This window comes from Pelodiscus sinensis, chromosome 6 (genome assembly GCF_049634645.1).
Source record: "Pelodiscus sinensis isolate JC-2024 chromosome 6, ASM4963464v1, whole genome shotgun sequence".
NCBI lineage: Eukaryota > Metazoa > Chordata > Testudines > Trionychidae > Pelodiscus > Pelodiscus sinensis.
Window position 1 is genome coordinate 83,640,764 of NC_134716.1, and position 21,737 is coordinate 83,662,500.

The 21,737-nt window shown below is 52.1% G+C and overlaps 1 long non-coding RNA gene across 1 annotated transcript in view; it reads left to right on the forward strand.

Moving 5' to 3' along the window:
* Positions 1-20,925: 20,925 nt before the first annotated feature.
* Positions 20,926-21,737, forward strand: part of LOC112545996 (uncharacterized) — a 13,856-nt gene continuing 13,044 nt past the window's right edge. The window contains exon 1 of the long non-coding RNA XR_003089600.2: positions 20,926-21,104. This is a non-coding gene — a long non-coding RNA (uncharacterized LOC112545996). The remainder of the gene's footprint in view (positions 21,105-21,737) is intronic.

Here is a 21,737-nt window from a genome sequence, read left to right on the forward strand (position 1 = left end):
CGGCAAAGCCCCGAGCCGGACAAAAGCGGCAGCCATGTTCATGCAAATGCAGCGGGGAAAATTTAAATCCCCGCTGCATTTGCAATTCCGACTTGTCTCATCTGCATCCCTTTTCCGGAAAAGGGGTTCAGCGTAGACACAGCCTATTAGTGTCACTGAACTGGTTTTGGTATTTTTTAGGTATGGCAATCAAAAGGCTTCTGGGTTAGGAACTAATTAGAGAAGAGAAAAATCAGAGATGATTTCTGCTTTTGCTGCATCTTATTAGTTGGGTTTTAATTATGAAAAAAATTATTGATTCTAATTAGAATCTCATTTTAGCCTAACCCAAAAAATTTTCTGTGACATCTAAATATGTCCATCTTTGACCCATTTTTAATGCTAACCACAAAGTTTAATTAACTAAATCTAAACCAACCTCTTTGTTTGTGCTCCTTGTCCAGCATTGCAATGTGATGGCTTAGGTACAGAAGACTCTAAGCAACAGCATCCAAATGTTCAAGTTCAAGAGGCTAGAAAACTGCAGATTTGGATTCTTTCCCAACTGGTTCGGCCAGTCCTACATTTTACATTGAAACTTGCAAAAATAATTAGGGAGGGAACTATTGTTGATTTTGAGTGGGTAACAAGAAAATCTGAGCTTCTGTAACCTTTAAAGAAATCTATTTGAAAGGGCCAGTAATGTAAAATTAATGAGGGAACATTCACATATAGCAGTCTGAGTTGCTCTGCACTAGAAAATGCAGAAGGAAGGTTTTGGTGCTATATCAAATATCATAAAAATACCATTGTCACTATCTTCTATGTTTTGTTTTCTTCACTACTTTAAGAACAGATATAACACATACATATCAAGACAATTTTATTAATGTTGTAGCCATTAATGACTAGCAGACAAAAAGAAATCACTTTACATTCAAATGCTGACTTGTTGCCACCAATAGAAAATATATATATATATATATATATATATATATATATAGATAGATATATATATACACTTTATAAAAATAAAAATAAATGGAAGCAGTTTGAGACAGTATGAATTTTCTAGCTTGGTCTCCTCAAAAAACAATCCTATAGACGGCATATATAAGAGAAAAACTTATATACTAATAATCAGGGCTTGACAATCTATGTAATCTACTCGCCCATGTAATCTACTCCCGGAAGAGCCGGGTTCGGGCGATCTGCACATGTGCAGAACGATCTGCGCATGCACAGAACGCCGGACAGCGAGGCTGGCAAGCAGGACTCGCCACGGCTCAGCAAGCCCTGATAATAATGATACGTAGTACTCACATAGGATATGTCTAGACTGCACCCCTCTGCCAGCAGAGGGATGCAGATTAGGCAGGTCAAAATTGTTAATGACATGGGAATTTAAACATCCTGCGCTTCATTAGCATAAAAATGCCCACCGCTTCTTTTGGCATGGAGCTTTGACGGAGAAAAGCGGCAGTCTAGAGGCTGGATTAGCATATTGCCATGCTTCATTTGCATAATTAATTAGGGGCCATTTTTGCGCAAAACCCTCCCTTTTGCGGAAGAGCTGTTCTTCCTCATTTTTTCAGGAAGAATGGCTCTTGTGCAAGAGGGGGATTTTGCAAGGAGTCGGCTCAAAGCAAGTGCAGGACAGAAGCAAGGCTGGAGACAAAGCAGGAGCAGCAAGAACCAAGTAACACAGGAGCGACCACAGTGGTGGGTATAAGCACTGAGCAGCCAGCAAGCATCCCCTGCAGCTGGTCCCTGCAGCCAATCAGGTGATGTGGCAAACCTGACAGCCTAATGCCAGCCAGCTGTACTGATGAAAGCGCCAGGAGCCACCTCCCTGAGCGGTGAGTTCTGGAGCTACGGGAACTCACTGCAGGAGCGGAGATCCATGGATTTGAATAGTCTCGAATTTGCATCCACCGTGAATGGCGAGGGTTCCCTGTATTTTAATCAGAATGGGACAGAAACAACATTCTTCAAAACTGGATCTTGACTTTTCCTGGAACAATTAAAAGAAAAATTAAAATGGTTGAATAAATATTGCCCGCTGGGCTAACTATGTGAGTTTTAAGTATAAGTTTCAATAAAGCTAGGGCCTGTCTCTTGGAAGAAGGATTTTACAATGGAAATCTCAGCTGACTGGTGGACTTGCAATTATAATGCGTTAGCTATCATTATTTGTCTCAGTGGCCTTGTTCAGCAAACTGCGTAGGCAGTGCCAGACATAACGACAGGGAAAAGCAAAGGCCAGTCTGCAGTCACAGCACAAAACAAGTAAATGCCTGTTCTGAACATAAGCATGCCCATCCATCACTGTGCTGATTTATTCGTCCAGGCTCCAGCCACATCCATGTTTATTAGATCAATCACAATGTGTCCATCTCCTTTTAAAAAAAAAAAAAAAAAAGAGGCATAAAAATGAAAAAAAAAAAAAAACCATACATTTATAACATTTGTTAGTCACCAGAGACAAATAATACTTCTGGAATTGTTCCATTCTCTTGACTAAGGGTGCCTTTTGTTTCCCTTCACACTGTTGGAGAGTGATCAGACCACAGCTATGTAATCCGTCTATACAATATTTTTATATGAGTGTATTATAGCCAGACATCTATCTTTTCAAACTTCTTTTTATTGCTGTAAAAGGATCACACTGCTAGATATTTATATGGCCTCCATCTCTATAGTGTCTGAACACCACACACACATTTATACATGTATCCTCACAACACCCTTGAGAGGAAGGGGAAGTATTATAATTACAGCTGGGCAGGAAACGGTTTTCCCACTCTGTGAAAATGTTTGACATTTCAAATTTTTGCCCCCTCCTAAAATTGGGACTGTGATGCTGCCAGACTTGGCACAGCTTATGCCAAGGTCCCCATGTCTCAAACACTAACAGATGCATAACTGGAATCTATCTAGTTGACTGGTGGGATAATATTAATAGACTAGATATTAGAACTATAAGAAAGTGGGTAGTGTTTGGATTTTATTGAAATTTTGTGAGTTGCTACATCCATTAATATTACTTGTAATACCTGTGTTCCATACCATAATGTCATATTTGTGCAGTTATAAAGTGAACCTCTATACCTGCATGAATCACCAGGCCTGGTCTGCACAAGAAAATTAGTTTGATTTAATTACGTATGAAAAATCCACACCCCTGAACAGCATTGTTAAGCTAACCTAAGTGTAGACAGCACCTGCTCAATGGATGAATTCTTCTGTTGACCCAGCTACTACCTCTCAGGGAGGTGGCTTATCCATGCTGAAGGGCCAATTCCTCCTATTAATATAGAGCAACCAAGAATAACGAGTGGGCTGCATGAGTGGTCCTCCTTCATCAAAGTGGGCCACAGCAGTTCATGGCCCACTGGGGTTCCACCTGCAGCCCAGCAAATAGCTGATTCGCAGCATTCCAGCTAGGGGAGGTAGGGGGATTAGCAGGGTTGGGGTGCATAACAGGAAATTTGTGGTGCTCCAAAATGCTGGGAGGAAGCAGGAGGAGTAGGAAGTGCAAGGTTCCAGTGCTCCAGGGCACAAGAGGCATGTGGGGAAGGAAGGTAGGCAGGTGGTCCATGGTCTGCTAGTGGAGCCCCAGTGGGCTGCATGTGGCCTATGGGCTGCAGGTTGCCCATCATTGGCATAGACAATGTTTACACTAGGGATGTTAAATATCGATTAATTGAAGAGTCGAGTAACCTCATGAATTCTTATTGGTTAGTTGACTATTTTATAGTCCCTCGGAGTGGGGCTGGCAGCAAGTGTGCTCCAGCCTCACTCCTGAGAAGACCCCTGCCACTCTGCACTGCTGCCTCTGATACAGCATGGGATTCCAGGTGGGAGCTGGTCTGCAAGGGGATCCAGTTTAAAAACCAGCTTCCCTTGTGACTGGCTGCCTGTCACCCTGTGCTGCTGCCTGTGATAAAGGGGCAGCAGGGTGAGGTGGCAGCAGCCCCTGTGTAGGGGATTGTCTGAGCCGGGCTGCTGGCCAGCCTGCTAAAAAATGTATAGCTTTTGCTTATTGGTTAATCAACTACACTATTACATCCCTAGTTTACACTGAAGTGCTACAGTGGCACAGCTGTGCAGCTACAGCATGTCAAGTGTAGGCAAGCCCTAGCTGCCACATGACATAAGAGAAGGTTAGAGGCCAGCAGAGTGGACAGAGAGGAGGAAGGACTAAAGGCAGTAACCTGGACATGTACTAACTCAGTAAGGCATGTAAACGGGAGTGGATTAACATTTTGTGGGCCCTGTCCAGACATATTTGTGGTCCCCCATGTGGTTGTTATCGGCCCCTTCCAAGTGTGGGCCTGGTGCAGCAGTCTATGGTATACCCGGTATTGAGTCTCAGAGGCATTTTTCATTTTGATCACACACCTTTGTAGGATTGTATGTACTGCTATACACAACTGCCTCAGCCCCCAGTTTTTCTCATTGAGCTGTACATCCATGTGGGTTTACCAATGTCCACAGTGAGCAGAAATTTCATAGTGATCAGGGGACACTCCCCACATATTTTTATCTCCTTCCTTATCCAGACATGTCTCCAGGACCACCATATTTCACAAGTCACTGTATGTGGTCCTGGTCTACTGCTGGAAAACATGGTGTGACGGCGGGTTGGGGGTCCCCCGTCTCCTGCACCCCGAAATGGCACAAACAGACTGCACCAGCCGGTGGAATAGAGGAAGTTTATTGCCTCTTTAGGATACAGCACAGCACAGATGTAATCTGGTCACAGAGCTGGGCTAGGATGCCTCAGGCCCCCTTGAGATGGGGGAGACTGGGCCCCTAAACTCCAGCCCCTTTCCCTAGGCTGTCTCCTCCATGCTCTCAGACAGCAGCTAACTAACGCTCTTCCAGCCCTGCCCCCCAGCCAGGGCAGCATTCCACCTTCCTTTGTTCCTCTCCATGGGGGGTGTCTGGCTATACTGGTTTGCATAGTGACTCATCCTGTTTTGCTGGGTCCTGGTACCCACGGCAGCAGTGGAGGTTACCCCAGAGCCAGCAGCATAGAAACCAGCCAGGTACCCCCACTATGTCACACATGGAGCATTTCCCGTACTTTGGAAGTAATCTCTCCACCAAAGTCAACATTGACACGGAAATCCAGCATTGCCTGAGTTACGCAAGCTCTCCTTTTGCCTGCCTGAGACAAAGGGTCTTTGAAAACTGGGACATCAGTGCCAAGACAAAGCTCCTTGAAGGCCGTGCAGTGGTTGTTCCAACACCGCTGTATGCGTGTGAAACCTGGACAACATATAGGCATCACCTGAAGGCACTTGAACAATATCATCAACGCTGCATCAGGAGAATCCTAAATATCCCTTGGGAGCACAGGCGCATGAACACTAGCATCCTGGAAGAGTTGAACGTGACCAGCACTGAAGCTATCATTATCTACCAACAACTTCGCTGGACTAGTCATGTGGTCTGGATGCCTGATCAACACTTCCCAAAACAGATTCTGTTTTCCGAGCTGAAGGAAAGACAGAGGAGTGTTGGGGGCTAGAGGAAGTGATTTAAGGACACGTTGAAGGCAAACGTGAAAAAGTGCAGCATCGGTATTGACACGGGAGAACTTTGCCCAGGACTGTCCCCAGTGGAGAGCGGTAATCCGTGAGGGGGTGGCGCAATTTGAGAGGTCCTGCCGCAGTGTAGACAAGGAGAGGCGGAGAAGGAGAAAAGAGCGGCAAAAACTGCCCTGCATCCCTCTAATAGCCACCAACACCTGCCTCGTCTATGATAAGACCTGTGGCTCCAGAAACGGGCTAGTCAGTCATTAACGGATTGTGACGGGGCAGAACCGCCCCGCCACTCGCAAGCGGCAGCGGGGGCTGCGGGAGAGAGGGACGCAGACGCCCCAGTCCCGGAGGACGCAGGGAACGGGGACGGGGAGGCCGCGGCGCGTCATCACGGCGCGCCCGGGAGCGTGGCGGGTGACGTCACGAGCACGACGACGGAGGGGGGAGGGGGGAACCCGGAAGGGGAGAGGAGCAGAAAGGGGCCGGGACCAGAGCGGCAAGGGGGGAAGCCAGGAGGAGGAAAGGCGAGCCACGGACAGAGGAGCCCGAGCGGAGCGGTCCCGGACTGGGAGACAGGGAACGGAGCAACCCGGTAAGCGGGGCAGCGGCCGGCGGAGTGGAGCAGGACCCAGGGCGGGTCGTGTATCCCGGGAGCAGGTGCGTTTGGGGTGCTACCCCCCTGCTACCACCGAGAGGCACGCTCTCGGTGTCAGGGCCCTGGGTCGGGGTCCGGAGTGAGGGAGGGCCCGGACCCCCCACTCCGCCAAGGAGGTGTGCGAGCAAGCGGTGCATTGGGCACTACCTGACTGTAAACAGAGCAGTGGGGGCGGCGGACAGGGGTCGCGCCCCGTGACACGTGGTGGAGAATGTGGGCACTTTTGCGCCCCTGAAACCTAGGGTGCGAGGGCGGGGGTTTGTGTGGCCTTTCGTTTTCACCGGCGGAGGGCCACTCTATCCTAACTGCCATTTCAAATAGGACACGGCACCATGGATGCCGACAAAATTGTAGAATGGCTGGTGGATAGCCAGCGCCAGCTCCAGAGACAACAAACGGAGGCGTTGCGACAACTAACCTCCGAGTTTAGAGAGCAGCAGAAGCAGCTGGTGAGGGAGCTGAAGGATGGGACGGGACTGGTCGGACCCACCAATGAAGAAGAGGAGGAGGCGGCGGGCCCAGCGCGACTCCCCATCAGGCTCACCAAACTGGGGGCCGAGGACGACGCCGAGGCATTTTTGGTAACTTTCGAACGAGTGGCCACGGCGGCCCGTTGGCCCCAAGAACACTGGGCTACTATACTCGCCCCTTACCTGTCCGGTCCGGCCCAACTCGCCTACCGGAGTTTGTCCGACCGGGACTCGCTGTGCTACTACAAGGTCAAGGAGGCGATTCTCGACCAACTTGGTATTTCGCCCGAGACGTATAGGCAGAGGTTCCGGGCGGCCAGATATGCAACAGGGGAGCGGCCGCGGGCAGTGGCGCAGCGGATCCGGGAAGCCGGGTTTCGGTGGCTGGAACCGTCCACCAAGACCGCGACTCAGGTGGCCGACCTGGTCGTACTCGAGCAGTACCTGCAAGTGCTCCCCGCGGAGGGCCAACAGTGGGTCCGGCGACACCTGCCCGGGACCCTAGAGGAAGCGGTCACGCTCATGGAGCACTTCATGGCAGCCGAGACGCTGGAAGGACCTGGCAAGGTAGGCGCAACGACCAACCCGGTGGGTCGGGGAGGCCCTAGCCCCAAAGGGAAGGAAGGGCGGGACAACACGGGGCCTAGGACTGGAAGCCCCCCAGTCCGAGGACCGGAGCGGCGATTGGCCCCGGTATGGCGTGGCACCGAGGACCACGGAAAAGGGGAACCCCGGGCCGAAGTCGGGAAGAGGGCAGAGGACACACAGAGGATCCAACCAAAACCGACGTGCTACCAGTGCGGCCAGGAAGGCCACATCCGTCGGGACTGCCCTATGATGGACTGCACTTACGGCCAACCTAGACCCCGGAAGGGCCCACGGCAGGAGGTAAGCCGGGCCCGCATGATAAGGCGGATACGCTTGAACGGGGAGGTAGTAGAGGCCGTTCTAGACTCGGGGTGTGGACAAACGTTAGTGCGGAGAGACGCGTTAGGAAGATCAGGGCACACGGGGGCCCAAGTTTGGATCAAGTGCGTACACGGGGACACCCGGCCGTACCCGACGGCCCGGGTGAGGCTACATGACGGGAGCCAGGGCGGGGAGTTACGAGTAGCAGTGGCTCACCGACTACCCTACCCCGTGTTACTAGGCCGGGATTGGCCCGGGCTGCGGCGGCTGCTAGGGGAACGGGGCCCTACCGGCGTAAGGGACACGCGGGAGGCGTGGGCTACCCAGGAGGAGGAGGAGGAGACGGTGCCCCCACAAGGGCTAGATGGGGAACAGGCACGGATGACCCTAGAGGTCGATACCGGCGACTTCTTAGCCTTGCAGCGGGAGGACCCGTCATTACAGCATGCCTGGGAAAACGTGTTAGAGCCCCGGGTGGAGGACGAGGGGCCCCAACAGCAAAGCAAACAGGGACCCCGCTTCGAGATCCAAGGGGACCGGCTGTACCGGGTCCCAGGGACAGCAGGCGGGGAAACCCAGCTACTCGTCCCAAAAGCGTACCGGTGGCGGGTGATGGAGATGGCCCACGACAATCCCTGGGCCGGGCACTTGGGAATTGAGAAGACGCAACGACGGGTGATCCAACGGTTCTATTGGCCAGGGGTATACCAGGATGTCAAGAACTTTTGTAGATCATGCCCCCAGTGCCAACGGACAACGGAGGCCCGGGTCCCACGGGCGGCCCTCGTACCCATGCCACTAGTGTCCGAACCCTTCGAGAGGATAGGTTTGGACCTCGTGGGGCCCTTGGAGCGGACGCGGAGAGGGCACCAGTATATATTAGTGGTGGTTGATTACGCCACCCGCTACCCGGAGGCTGTTCCCCTACGCAAGACCAACGCGGCCACGATAGCCGATGAGCTAGTGAAAATGTTCGCCCGCGTCGGGCTCCCGAAAGAGATCCTGACGGACCAGGGGACGAACTTGGTATCGCGCTTAATGAAAGAGCTGTGCAGATGGCTGCAGATAAAGAAGATTCGCACCGCAGCCTACCACCCTCAGACGGACGGGCTGGTAGAACGTTTCAACAAAACTCTAAAAGCCATGTTGCGGAGGCTGGTCCAAGATGACCCACGAGACTGGGACAAGCTGCTGCCACCCCTGCTCTTCGCAATACGAGAGGTACCGCAGTCCTCGGTAGGGTTCTCTCCGTTCGAGCTATTGTACGGCCGACGCCCGCGCGGTATACTAGACCTGGTGCGGGAGGGTTGGGAAGAGCAGGCATCCACTGCACTGGGGGCGGTCCAATACGTAATCAAGTTGCGGGACCGCATGCGAACTATAGGCAGGTGGGCGCAAGAAAATCTGAAAAAAGCCCAAGAAACCCAGGCCCGCCACTATAACGCGGGGACGCGGCTGAGGGTCTTCAACCCGGGCGACCCAGTGTTGGTCCTATTGCCGGCAGGGGAGTCTAAATTATTGGCCAAGTGGCAGGGACCTTACCGGGTGACCAAGAGGATTGGGGAGGTGGACTATGAAGTCCAGGTAGGGGGAAAACACCGGCAGAGCCAAGTGTACCACGTCAATCTGTTAAAACGATGGGTACCCCGGGAGGAGCCCCCATCGGAAGCCCTTAGTACGGAGATCGAGTTCGGACCCTGGGGCGAGGAGGAGGTCACCTGGGCGGCCAGCCCCATGGGGAGGGAACTAAACCATACTCAACAGGCACAACTTCGGGCGGTACTACAGCAAGCGGCAGCCAGCCTGACGAGCCGGCCAGGGAGGACGACCCGGGCATACCACGAGATCACGACAGAACCAGGGAGTCGAGTGAGGGATCCGGTACGCCCCATCCCCCGGAAGTTGTGGGACACGGTCCAAAAAGAGCTGCAGGACATGTTGCGGTGGGGAGTGGTGGAAAAATCACGGAGCGAGTGGCGGAGCCCCATCGTACTGGTCCCGAAGAAGGACGGAACAGTACGGTTCTGCATCGACTTCCGTAAGTTAAACGCGGTATCAAAGTTCGATGCATACCCCATGCCCAGGGTGGATGAGCTACTGGAGCGCCTAGGGCGGGCGGAATACCTATCAACGATCGACCTTACGAAAGGGTACTGGCAAATACCCCTGGCGCCGGCGGACAGAGAGAAGACAGCGTTCGCCACCCCGTTCGGACTATTCCAGTTCGTCACCATGCCGTTCGGGTTACACGGCGCAGCAGCCACATTCCAGAGGCTGATGGACGAGATCCTAGAGGACCATCGCGACTACGCCACAGCATACATAGATGACATCGTCGTCTTCAGCAGGACGTGGGAGGAGCATCTACAGCAGCTGAGAGCCGTCCTGCGAACGCTCCAACGGGCCGGGCTTACAGCTAACCCCAGGAAGTGCCAATTCGGGAAGAGGGAGGTATCCTACCTCGGGTATACGGTGGGGAGGGGCCGGCTAAAACCACTACTAGACAAGGTATGCGCCATCAGGGATTACCCCCGACCCCACACCAAACGGCAAGTACGCCAGTTCCTGGGCCTTGCGGGGTACTATAGACGATTTATAAAACATTTTGCCTCCCTGGCGGCCCCGTTAACAGACCTGACAAAGAAAGAGAAACCCCAGAGGGTGGTGTGGACGCCCCAAGGGGTGCGGGCGTTTGAGGCGCTCCGGCAATGCCTGGTATCGGGGCCAGTACTACGGTCCCCCGATTTCGAGAAGCCGTTTCTTTTGCAGACTGACGCCTCCGAGGTAGGGCTCGGGGCAGTCCTCGCACAGGAGGAGGAGGGTGCAGAGTACCCCGTAGCCTACCTAAGCCGGAAGCTGTTCCCTAGGGAGAGGAACTATGCCGTGATAGAGAAGGAAGCGCTGGCCATCAAATGGGCCATAGACTCCTTACGCTACTTTCTTACAGGCAACACCTTCACGCTGGTGACGGACCATGCGCCACTGAGATGGATGCAGTCCATGAAGGATAACAACGCACGGATAATGCGATGGTACCTGAGCTTGCAACCTTTCCGTTTTGACATTAAACACAGACCTGGTAAAGATAACGTGAACGCGGACTGTCTTTCGCGGCTGCCGGGTGACGAGCAACCGGAGGGCGGACAGACCGTAGGAAGGGGGGAGATGTGTGACGGGGCAGAACCGCCCCGCCACTCGCAAGCGGCAGCGGGGGCTGCGGGAGAGAGGGACGCAGACGCCCCAGTCCCGGAGGACGCAGGGAACGGGGACGGGGAGGCCGCGGCGCGTCATCACGGCGCGCCCGGGAGCGTGGCGGGTGACGTCACGAGCACGACGACGGAGGGGGGAGGGGGGAACCCGGAAGGGGAGAGGAGCAGAAAGGGGCCGGGACCAGAGCGGCAAGGGGGGAAGCCAGGAGGAGGAAAGGCGAGCCACGGACAGAGGAGCCCGAGCGGAGTGGTCCCGGACTGGGAGACAGGGAACGGAGCAACCCGGTAAGCGGGGCAGCGGCCGGCGGAGTGGAGCAGGACCCAGGGCGGGTCGTGTATCCCGGGAGCAGGTGCGTTTGGGGTGCTACCCCCCTGCTACCACCGAGAGGCACGCTCTCGGTGTCAGGGCCCTGGGTCGGGGTCCGGAGTGAGGGAGGGCCCGGACCCCCCACTCCGCCAAGGAGGTGTGCGAGCAAGCGGTGCATTGGGCACTACCTGACTGTAAACAGAGCAGTGGGGGCGGCGGACAGGGGTCGCGCCCCGTGACACGGATCCACAAATATGAGGGTGACAGGAAGACGTCCTACTCATTAGCGAGTGACCGCTGAAAGAGAGAGGGTACGTCTACACTACAGCGCTAATTCGAACTAACTTAGTTCGAATTAGTGAATTCGAACTAACCTAATTTGAACTAGCGCATCTAGAACTAAAAACTAGTTCGAATTAGCGTTTTGCTAATTCGAACTAGCGCGTCCACACTGATTGGACGCAGGGGGGCATTTAAGGGCAGCTGAAACCGGTTCTGGCAGGGCATCAGGTCAGTAGTTGCTTTGTGTGGCTGCTGTCTGAGGCTATCTGAGGCTCGAGCTTAAAGGGACCCCCCTGGACAGCCGGTTCTCAGCTTTTCCTGCTTGCTTGCCAACCTCGCCGAGGGACAGCAAAGCGTTGGTCTCTGTGCCCGTCTGTGTCGGTGCTTCCCTTCGGGGGGGCCGCCGCAGGTGGCAACATGGAGCCACGGCTCACCCTGCACCTTCTGGTGCACGTTCTGGACTTGCTGCTGCAAGCCTGCCAGCAATGGCTCGAGGCTGCCTGGCACCACCTGGGGAACGTCAGCCCCCTGCCTCTCCGCCTGGCCGCCCTGGGGGCCGTGGAGGAGCCGCGGCGGCGCCCCGGCACCGGCGTGCCCTGCCGCGTCTGGCGTCTGGACACCAGCAGCGACTGGTGGGACCGCATCGTCCTGGAGCGCTGGGAGGACCGACAGTGGACCCAGAACTTCAGGATGAGGAGGGACACCTTCCTGGAGCTCTGCGAGTGGCTCGCCCCTGCCCTGCGCAGAAGGGACACTCGCATGAGACCCGCCACCCCCCTCCAGAAGCGGGTGGCCATCGCCCTCTGGAAGCTCTCCACGCCGGACAGCTACCGATCCGTCGGGAACCAGTTTGGCGTGGGGAGATCCACCGTCGGAGCGGTGCTCATGCAGGTATGGCACTCGTCGGCCACCGAGCCGGGGGGGAGGGGGGCTGCGAGGAGGGGATGGGCCGCCCCAGGGCGAAAGTGCCCCGCACCGGAGGGGTCGGGCTGTCCCGGCCGTACTACACGCTGCCAGGGGGGTTGCTTCCGGGAGTGGGGCGCGGGGCACTGCCAGGGCACGCACGCTCCCAGCTACCCGGGCGCCCCACTGATTGGCGCTTTGCTGTGTCTCTCTCCGCAGGTGGTCAAGGCCATCAACCGGGTGCTGCTCTGCAGGGTGGTCCGCCTCGCTGACCCGGACGCCGTCATCCGGGGATTCGGTGCCCTCGGCTTCCCCAACTGTGGGGGGGGGCCATTGACGGGACGCACATCCCCAACCGTGCCCCGGAACACCAGGCGTCCCGGTACGTCAACAGAAAGGGGTACTTCTCCGTGATCCTGCAGGCCGTGTGTGACCACCGGGGACAGTTCACGGACATTAATGTGGGCTGGTCCGGCAAAGCACACGACGCCCGGGTGTACCGCAACTCCTCCGTGTGCCAGCGGCTGCAGGCCGGGACCTTCTTCCCCGACCGCCACATCAGGGTCGGGGACGTGGACATGCCCGTGTGCCTGGTGGGGGATGCCGCCTACCCACTGCAGCCCTGGCTCATGAAGCCCTACACAGGGCACCTCAATCCCTCCCGCCAGGCCTTCAATGCCAGGCTGACCAGGGCCCGCATCATGGTGGAGGGGGCCTTCGGACGACTGAAAGCCCGCTTTCGATGCCTCCTCACCCGTCTGGACCTGGCCGAGCACAACGTCCCTCCCGTGGTGGCAGCATGTTGTGTGCTCCACGATTTGTGTGAGCGGAAGGGGGAGGCTTTCCTGCCAGCCTGGATGGCTGAGGCTGACCGCATGGCTGGGCACTACGGTCAGCCCCGCACCGCCGCCATCCGGGAAGCCCAGCGGGGGGCCGTCCGGATCCGGGAAGCCCTGCGGGAGAGCTTCCTGGTGGAGGAGGAGGACTGACCTCTCCCTGCATGCCCCACTGGGGCCTTCTTCCACCCTACCCCCCTTCCCCTTTCCCCTCCCTACCTACTGTCAAATAAAGACACCTGTTTTTCAACCAAAAACGTCTGTTTATTTCACATAACTGGGGTGGGGGGAGGGAGGAATGAGGGTGGGAGAGGGGAGGGGGAAACCTGGGACGAGGGAGCTGGAAGGGGAGGGAAGGGAGGAAGGGAAAGGAAAGCTCAGGGGTGGGAGTCCGGCTGCCTCTCCCGTCTCGCCACACTGTGGGTCCGGGGGCGTCGGTGGGAAATGGTTGGGGGGGGGGGCAGGAGCGGAAGCAGGAGGGGGAGCAGGGGGAGCAGGAGGAGCAGGGGGAGGAGGAAATGGGAAGCGGTCGAGCAGGCTCTGGAGGTGGCCTCACAGGGCATGGCCCTGCTCCTCCAGGGCCTCCAGACTCCTCCGGCGCAGCCTCAGGTCCTCCTGGACCCAGTGGTCCTGGGTGCGGAGCTGGTGGTCCATGAACCGGAGGTGCCGCCACTGATACTCCTCCTCGTTCCTGGCTCTCCTGCTTGCCCGGGCATGGGCAGCTGCTGCAGGCGGTGTGGTGCGCCCTGCAGGCCCAGATGCTGCAGCTGTGGTGCAACAAGACCAGCGGTCAATTACCCCAGGGGCCCAGGTGTGTGAAACCCAGCACCCCTCTGCAAGGCCAGGGCCCCTGCAGGATCCCCAGCTGCTGCTCCGTGGTGGGCAAGGCCCAGGAGCACGGTCCCGGGGCTCCCTCTCGCCCCAGCCCCCCGTACACATAAGGGGAACACGATGGTACTCACAGGTGGACGCCTCCCTGGCCTCAGATGATGCAGGCGAGCAGCTCTGTGGGGTGCCTCGAGGGACCCGGGTCCCGGGCAGGCTGGCGGCAGGCTCTTGGCTCTCAGAGCCCTCTTCCTCCTCCTCCGTCTCCAGGAGCGTGCCCTCTGCCCCGGGGTCAATCACGTCCCGGGGGGCAGGGACGGCATGAGCCCCCATGAGGCGGTCCAGGGCGTGGAAGTGGGGGCAGGCCTCTGGGTCGGCCCCTGGCTGGCAGGCCCGGGAGTAGGACTGCCGCAGGTCTTTGACCTTGCAGCGGACCTGCTCCCGGCTGCGCTGGTGGCCCCTGGCGGCCAGGCTGGCAGCCATGCGGCCATAGACGGCCTCGTTCCTGTGGCTAGTGCGGAGATCGTGGACATTGGAGGCTTCCCCCCAAACCTCAATGAGGTCCACGATCTCCACACTTGACCAAGCGGGCGCCCGCCTTTTGCGCCCCCAGGCAGGCTCCTGGGAGCCGCCAGGCTGGTCCTGGGGAGCAATGGAGGGCTGGGAGCCCTCGGGTGGCTGGCTCATCCTGTGGCAGGTGCAGGGTCTGCTGGCACGGGTGCTTGCAGCCTTGCAACTGGCACAAACTGTGTAGCCAGCCCGTGGCCCTTTAAGGGCTCCGGGGCCGGGAGGGGGGCAATAGAGTTTCCCTGGTGTTGGCCAGAGTGGCCACCAGGGAAACCTGGGAAGCCTTAGCCTCCCACTAGTTCGAATTAAGGGGCTACACACCCCTTAATTCGAACTAGCTAGTTCGAACTAGGCTTAATCCTCGTAAAATGAGGTTTACCTAGTTCGAACTAAGCGCTCCGTTAGTTCGAACTTAATTCGAACTAACGGAGCGCTAGTGTAGCGCCTAGGAAAGTTAGTTCGAACTAACGTCCGTTAGTTTGAACTAACTTTGTAGTGTAGACATACCCAGAGGTATCAGCTCAATAAAGTTCCACAGCCAGCAGCTCCCTGATCAGTTCTGACAAATCCCTTGCCCAGCACACAGTAAATTGGAACAATTTTCTGTTTGTGTGATTAGAGGCTATCTGAATCCAAATTGTAAGACTGTCCCACATAATGAGGAAACGCTGAGGTGCCTCAACTTTTGTTGTTCTTTTATTGCACTCTTTATTTCTGTGGGGAAATCACCAATGCAACATTAGTTTCTTATTTTTAAAAGAAGAAAACAAACAAAAAAACTGGTAATGGCAGTTGAAAATAACAACTCCAGTCCAAGTTAGCACTGGGGAAGATGCCAGTATTTGTTGCTCAATTATATCCTTTTTTTTTTTTTTTTTTTTTTTACAACAAATGACAGTGGATCAGTATTTCATTTTGGAAAAATGATGTAACACCAGACCAAATAAAACTTGAGCACTCCTCTTTAAATCTGGAAGGCAGGTACTAGATCCTGTTTCTGAGTATTAGATCAATCTGGAATCGAAAAGCCCATTTCTGTGTTCATGGCTCAGGAAATAGAATCAAATCCTTCTATGTGCCTGGTATTGTACCTAAAGCAGCCCAACCTTCTAGCAGAGCCTGCCTTCCCTCCCTTACTTATCATATTAACCTCTCCTGGTGGGGATCCCATTCCTCCCTTGGTAGGCTTCATAGAGAGGTGCATTGTCCCCTCATTTCACTCAATTCCTTCTTTGGAGGCAGCAAATCTACACCAATAGCATCCCTAATCCAGACTGGGGAAGGGTTCTGAGGGTAAGATCTGGGCCAAAGCTGCCCGCACCTTCTCACCTGTGAACACATGTTCTCAACTCACAGCACCACTCCCTTCTAGCAGCCAGCTCTCCATTCACAGCATGGTCTACAGCTTCCCCCACTCCCTCTCCCTCCCTTTCCTGTTGATAGCAGCTAATGCTGGGAACTGTAGTTCTTTCCCTGCTCCAGGGCCAGCTCTCCAGGCAGGGAATTGACCAAGAAACTACAGTTCCCATGGTACCTTGTGCTCCTCATATCAAACAAGGCCCTTCTGAGTAAATGGCCCAATGGTAAATCAACCACTGCATGTAAACATATCTTGATGGTTCTTTTCATTGTTTTTCTACACACACTTTTTGTTGGTGAGATGCCAGATGTGAGTCTTTTGGAAGAAATCAAATGAGACTAGAGAGACAGCTGAGTGAACAGCTTTGGGTAGAGTATTCCAAGAATAAAGAGCATCGTGGAAGAGAGCACGTAGACTTTTGTAAGAGAGACTGTGGGTATCTGCAGGATGGTGAAAAGGCAGTGCTTAATTCGTAATGAAAGAGGTGCCTGGATTCAAGCAATGTTTTTACATTCATAACTGATGGAGCAAGGCTAGAGGTGCTGGGACTTCATCCTGGCAAGCCATGGCACAAATTAAGCACAGCTGAAAGGAGACAGCAGGTTGGGGAGAACTGGCCAGGGATATAGACACGTGCTGCACAATGGAGGCCTTGAGGGGCAAGGACAAATTTGGATTTGATCTGCAGAGCAATGGGGAAACAGTTAAACATTTAGAGAGGGAGATGACATGTTGCAGCAAGAAAGAAAGATGACTGGAAGTAGCATTTTGACAGACCGTTGATGGGCAAGGAATTTGGAGAGGAGGAGATTGCAGCAGTGGAGGGGTGATTTGGCTGTTGAGGCAGAAAAGGTGGCTAGATTTTCAAAATATTTGGGTAGGTGTAGTTCATTAATTCCCTCCTGGATTTAAAAGGAGATGACAGTGGTTCTCTCGGAGAAGGAACCAGAGGGGCAGGCAAGAACCCTAGGAACAGGCAAGATCAAAGGGGAATCCTAGAGTGAGGTTTATGTTTAGTTTTTGATACTTGTAAAATCAACCTCCAGGAAGGGGGTAATGTTGGATACTTAACTCAGAGTCTCTGTGCTCTGTTAATTTTTTTTTTTTGGGGGGGGGGGAGGCAAGCTCATTCACAGGAAGGCTCCTATTTTTCTCAGCCTCCCTCTCTGATCCTGTCAGTGCAATGCCACATTCGCTGAACTGTTGTGCAGAGTAGACGTCTCATTGGTAAATCACACCATATAGAACTATACCCTCCAGTGGCATACTTGGTCTCTGGCTTTTGCACGTAATTGCTGTGACCTGATACTTGTGTAACTAGAGGATGAAAATGCTTTGCTTTATCTGAAATGGATTTTCCGTGTAATGACCATATAACTAAATTAGAGATGGATAAACTGGATGAGATTTAATATGAGCTCACAGCAAAAAAATGTGTTTAAATAAACTTTATGTTCAGATAGGTCTTGACAACCGGCAAAAACCCTATTTCTAATTCTTCATTGTGATATGATCTCATTACATGGGAATAATCACAGCAGCAAATGTAGAAAATGGCATAAAAAAGCCCCTTTCTGATATTATCTTTGGTTGTCAAGTGCTAGATGCAAATCTAATGAGCTTTGGTCCAAGTGCCAACCAATTTATTTCCTTCCATTATCTCAGCTGAATAGGGGATACTTATTCAGTTTCCTCACACGTGCTTACTGTGGCACAAAAAGTAATGAATCATTCTAATGCCAGGATAACAAAGCAGAGGCTTGCTCAAACCACTAAAGACCAAAGCTCAGATTCTAGTCTCAGAGCAAAGGCACAGAAGATGGCATAACTTACAAAAATCAGCTTTCAGGCTCCCCTCAGGAGCTAGAGGGAGCCATGTGGAGTTTTTGTTTTGTTTAATTAGGAGGGAAAGCTTAGTTAATAAAGACCAGGCTTGTTGTCAGTGGTCTGTTTCTTGCCTGGGTGGGAAGGAAGGCTCGGTGACCAAAACTGCATCTGAATCATTTTTACATTTTGGCATGGACCCGATTCAGTGGGCAAAATACTCTTTGCAGATGCCTTATCCATAGTGCCAAACACCATTTTAGGTTGAAACTCCATAATCTGGACTTCCCTGGTTCGGCATCTTTGGGTCATCCCAGGAGAACACTCATGGGATGAATCGTGGGGCTGGGACCAGAAACATTGCCAAAAACTAGGGGGCTGAGATGGAGTCCTAGGGGCAGCAGAGCCACTGGGAGGAATGCAAAGCCCTGGTCTCTGGGCCAGGGGGGAGGAGTGGAGTATGGCTGCTGGAGGGGAGAATGGAGCCCCTTGGGCCATAATGAGGGTACTGGGGTGCGGGAGCACAGAGCCACTGGAAGGAGCACGGAGCCTGCTAAGTGTTGATTTGACTAGATTTTAAAAGTGTTTGAATGAGAAACTGGTGCTGCTGGGGGGAGGGCAGAGCCACGGGCGGAATGCAAAGTCCCAGGCAGCAGCAGGCTTTCTGGGAGAAGTGCGGAGCCTCCCAGGCATGAGGAAAGATGCTGGGGAGAGTGCAAAGTCCCAGGTAGCATCAGCGCATTGGTGGGAGCACAGAGCCACTGGGAAGTAGCAGAGGCTCCAGGTGGTAACAAAGTGGCTGAGGAGAAAGTGGAGCTCATGGAGGCCAGCAAGAGCACAAAGCAAGAGCACAAAGCCCTGGGCAGTAGCGAAGTCACCCGGGAGAGAGTGGAGCCTCTACCAGGGAGAGAGTAGAGCTGCGGACAGCACTGGAGGCCCAGGTCACTGTGGGGAAGCGGAACCCCAGGCTGCAGCTTTGACCTCCCCTGATCCGGGACCAATCGGGCCTGGAGGGGGCCGGACCAAGAAGGTACAACCTGTACAAAATCTGCATTGCTAAAGCATACAGATGTCCCATTGAGGCAGACTCCATGCTGTGGATAAGAGGGAAGACTGTTGTCCAGTATTTGTATCTCAGAAATGTTTGGGAATATCCCATGAGCAGGTATAATTGTTTTTGGTCTTGACTGTGAAGCACAAACCTAGCACCAAAGTCTTACTCACTTACCCAGATGACACCCCCATTGAATGCAATGATGGTTTTATGGGAGTACAATTATCAGGACGTGGTCGCTAGCAGCCAGTAAAATGGTTCTTCTAACTTTTCCCTAACTAGCTTGTTAATTTGGTTCTATTAAACTAGAAAATTCATTCTACAGATTTTCTGTCCAATGTCCTGGTGGTGGTGATGTGGAGCCATCCAACACCACGAAATTCAAAATTCAGAGATTGTCAAGGGAGTTTTTGATACGCTTGTCACAATGTTGTGATGATGCGTAGATGGAATGGCAGCCTGAACTTTGAATATCTTAGCTTCTGTTGTTTTCTGCCATCTATGCTTCCTTAGCATTATTCAAAGATAATTTGGCTATTTAAATGATTGTCTGAAGCTCCAGAATGTTGTTTTATTGAAAGAGGTGCTTCCTGAGCCATCAGACACAAAGCTGTGTGCATGATCACATGCACTTGACATGCTAGCTGCAATTTGCAAAGATAATGGTTTCTTGGAGGATTTTCAAATATATTTCATTAATTGAATCCACAAGGAAAATTTCTTCCCATCTGTCTCCCATGGCACATATTACCCAACATATTTTTCTACTGGGTAGGAAGCACCTGATTCAAATAATTCACGAAGAAGCCATGCATTAAAAATGGGTATTTTGTCTAACTGGGGCGATAAAGGCAAACTTCAGATTTTCAGAACTCACACATCTCCACTTGCAGACCCCTAACCTTTAACTTGCATGGAGTTTTATCAGTATTGTGTGACTTTTTAATCCATCTCTCAATGAGAGACATACAGCTAACAGCCTGTACAGCTCTTCAGCAATGTAAGCTAACAACAAAGAAAAGAACTTAAACAAAACAAAACAAAACAGTCTAAAAGGCCAGTAATGGAAGAATCAGACAATTCTTCATCTGGTAAATTCCCCTGGGGGAAAGGGTCATAGACAGTATATCAGTGAATTACACAATCACTGAGGGAACACTGCTATATCTTTTCACATGCCTAAGATCTTTTTAAAACCACAGATGAGACACCTTTTTAATATCCTAAGCTTCAAAGCCAGTCTAACATCTTTAATAAAGAAATACCATTGAAAACAAACATAGGATTGTACAGCTTAATAATTCATTTAGCTTGAAATGTAACTTGGAGATCACTGCTTTGGGGTTTTCTTCTGTGGAGACAGGGAGGAGACTCCGTTGTCTCTCATCCATCCTTATCAGACAGTAGGTAAACCTGCCAAGTCTAGGTCACTTAAAGGAGTAAATTTGAAAAATACACTCTGTGAGTGATGGTTTAAATTTTCCATTTAAATATACTGTGAATCTTCTGAGTTTTATGGGAGCCTGCTTCAAATTGCAGGTAACTCAAGCCAAAAATGGGTGAGACGCACAAAACTCAAAGAGATTTGGCAGTTCATTGACTCTGCTGGGGCAGGAACAAAGGTTCAGTGAACAGCATATGCTATCTATTAAACATTGTGTGAATAGACAGAGTGACAGAGGAAAGAACTATAGTTCTCTCTTCTTGATTTCAGACTAAACTCTTGCCCAGAAATAGGCTGATAAGAGCTAAACATTTTGGAGAATTGTTTCACAGACTAAAGTTTGACTTTGTTAGTATTTTTGTCTAATAGGAAATGAATTCATTGACTATAGTCTAAACAGTTTCATTTAAGAAGGAAATACCCATAGGTCTATTGTGACAATCATGTGTTCTTGAAATAAAACCTCATGGTAAAAGACAGGAAGTTATTCTGTTGGTAGTAGGTCCGGGATGTTAATAATTAGGAAATCCACCTGCATCTTTGAAACATTTGGATAATTTACCTGGAAATGGCAATAAGTTGGTAGATCAGCTGTAGAAAACATAATGGGTCAGTTTCAGCCCTGGAGTAATGCCACTCACAATAGGGATGAGTCTATCCCAGCGCTATTCTCTCATGTAACATAAATATGGCTCCTATTCCAAATGCTCTGTTGGCCTGTGCCATGCTCATGAGGGATGGCCAGCAGCCTGGGGACTAACGGGTTAACTGTAACTAGCCAGGTAGCAGTCAGCCAATAGAAATGCAGATAGGAATTTCAAACTGGGACAAAGGGGTTTTCCCTCCTTTGTCACTAGGACAGTTTGCTCTAGATACTGAGAGAAACAGAAGACATGTCTCTCTCCAAGAAAAAGACTCTTCACCATCTGTAAGTAGGGTAAAGTTTAGATAAATCCATTAGGTTTTATTGTTTTCTATGTGGGACTTCGGATCTGATGTCTGTGTTGTTAGAAATGGGTTTTCCTCTCTGTTGTAACTAAGTTTTGGCCCATTGGCATGTAGATATTCCCAGACAGATTTTCTAGGACACAGAACTGAACCAATACCAGGTTAATAAAAAAAAGAAGGAACTTTTTATTATCAAAACAATACTCCTGTTACAAGCATAATTGGATTGGCTAGATGGTAAGAGCCACCAATTAATAAACTCATGGGGAATCCCATGGGCCAAAACATATTTTTCTTCATATATAGTAAGACAGGAGTAAACTGTACGTTTAAGAAATATTTTATAATCTAGATGGTCAATGAACTGTATCAGTTCCTGCGACTCAGGGTACTGTACACATAATTTTCATTCACTGGGCAGAGTGGCATTACCAGCACATATTCAAGAAATGGTTTATGCTAGCGTATCAGACATGGGGAAGTGAGATCTAACAGCCACTATATCAGGTAGGCATTTTTTGGTGTCCTTGGTAACAACAGCTGAATGCTGTACTGTATCAAACCAATGCTCTGTCTGTTCTTGTATTTTGCCTCTAAAAAGTGGCTAATTAGT